Consider the following 2,637-nt stretch of genomic DNA (forward strand, 5'->3'; position numbering starts at 1 on the left):
CAAGAACTTAATACACAAAATAGTCATATTGATTCAAGCATTTAACATTTATGAATGAATTAAATGTCAGTAATGAACAATACTGCACAAATTATAGCGATCACGAGGAAGGTCCTATTCTATCCCAAACGCGTACAGTAATATACAGATATATAGCCTACAACACCCCATCAGTTATATTCAGGTCAATAGTGCCACCTGTTGGCGCAGTTTTGTAACTTAGAGAACATTTGTTATGTCGAGATCACGAGAAAATTAAGTCGTGATAACGAGAAAACAAGAAGGAAAAAAAAATAATGCATGACCGCTTAGAACTTCCGTAATTTTCTAATACATTTAAATCTGCAATTATTCAGGTACTTGGACGTGTAGAATATTGTGTTTTCGAGCAGAATTTAAAAAAAAATTTTTTTTTAAAAAGAGCACAGTTGGCCACAGACAAACTGGCTATATTAACACATCACTGTTTTTAATATTACAGCTGCCAAGATTAAAGGCAGTTTCTGCGCTACTAGTGTCATCTAGTGGAACTACAAAAATACAGTAAGTTTTCAAACAACCTTTGCAAATGCCCCTTTCATGTGTTACACTTCAACTAACTCAAACAACACAAACACAGCTCTTACGTGTCTATAAAAGTGAAGGCATGCCTCAACATGTAGGCAACTTTCAATAAAAGGTCCAACATATTAGGAATACTTTTACCTTAAGTTTAGCTTACCTGTTGAGAAAAAAAACTTGAAACTCAAACATTTCATCAAATTCCTCAATCTTTGTTTACAAAACATGATGGTCATGAAATACAGTATCAGATTTTTATTTTATGTTTCTCTAGGTTACTTTATATAATGCACATTATACTGCACCAAAAAGGAGCTTCTTTACCTAACAGCAGTATTGTGATTGATGGACAGACATAAGTTGTTCAGAACACACCTTCTTGATTACATACGATGATGATGCACGTTAAGGGGCGTGTTGAGGAGAATAGTGATGTCATGATTCTTAAGATTTTAAATCTGGGCATTTCAGAAGGGTAGAAAATAATAATTCTTATTGGGGAGTTAGTTTGAGTTCTGAAACTTGCATTATGTTTTCAATGTAGAAAAATCTCTTGTGCCTAAATATCAAGAATATTTAGATTCTCCATTTCATGACTCTTTGGCTTTTTTAAAATGACTATATGACAGAGCACTTGGCATTGATTATGTTCATTAATATTAATATCATATTGGCCAATTGGGTAACATCAAAATAAACAGATCATAGCATTTTCAAGCATTTCTAATTTGACTAAAATTACTGAAGCCAAAACTGCACTTCGAGACAGAGAAATAAACCCCAAAATGACTATTCTATAAATATATGATAAAAAAAATAACTAAATAACTGTTACACAAGTTAAATGCTGTAAATATTTTAACATAAAAGTTTAAAAGATTTTAGAGTTAACTAGGCAATATAACACACATCAAATAAAATCTTTTTTTTTCTTCTTTACTTGTCTTGTGTTGACATCTAAGTGCAGTAGTTTTAGAGAGCTTTAAGTACATAAGGATTACACTGGCTTAACGATTCTCAACATAACATATACAAATATGCTTCATCTCTGGGTCAATTCTGCTGCATAGTTAAACATTTCATTAGGAAATGTAACAATATTTATATAACATGGGCTGGTGCATATCAAATGTATTGCTTTGCCATTTTAAGACATTACATAACAGCATTAACATTGTACCTTTGGAATATGCTTACATCTGCACACACACACAACACACATATACACGCATATATATATGTATATACCGTATTGACCCGAATATAAGACAATGTCTTTTCCTTGGAAATACATCTGAAAAAACGAGGTCGTCTTATATTCAGGGTCAAGACTTTGACATGTCAATAATACACCCACAACAATAGGTGGCGCCAAATACGCATAAAACGAGTGTGCCATGAAATACGTAATGTAATGCATGTTGTAAAGATCGCAAGTAAAAACAAAAGAATAAGAAAACCTTACAGCTGCATGAATCGTGACCATAGGCGTAATTTGCGGGTAGGACGGGTGGGACACTTTTTGCCAGGGTCGATATTGTCCCTACCACTTTTTGAAAGTAATTGAAAAATATATTGCGGAAGGTATGCTATGTATTAAAGGGAAAACAAGATCAACAAGTCATTCTTCATAATCTAATTAGGGTGATAAAAAACATTTGACTCCTTACGCATGCATAACTCGTGCAGTGCAATAACGACGTGATTCGCAGCTGTCGCACTTTTCGTAATGTCATTAGGCTAGAGCATTTTATTTTAAAAATGGAGAGCTTCCTTGTGCTAAGTATAGGCTTGCCCTCTGCTAAAGATTTTTCTAGTCAACTAGTTGCCCGTTATATTAAATTTATTAATATAATAATATATTAATTATTAAATCTATAATTTATAAGCGCCATACTTCAATAAAGGCTATAGGCAGACGTATTAGGCTAGAGCCTATTCCGCGCTCAAGCTAGCACATAAAGCAATTGCCTCAAAGCACAGGCAAAGTGATTATGAACGTGTCGGGGGGGGGGGGGGGAGGAGGGCTAAAAATTTATAAATAAACTAGTGCTTTCTGAGTCAGTGTCGGGTGCA

The sequence above is a fragment of the Sinocyclocheilus grahami genome, unplaced genomic scaffold, assembly GCF_001515645.1.
Source record: "Sinocyclocheilus grahami isolate Dianchi unplaced genomic scaffold, SAMN03320097.WGS_v1.1 scaffold785.1, whole genome shotgun sequence".
Lineage (NCBI taxonomy): Eukaryota > Metazoa > Chordata > Actinopteri > Cypriniformes > Cyprinidae > Sinocyclocheilus > Sinocyclocheilus grahami.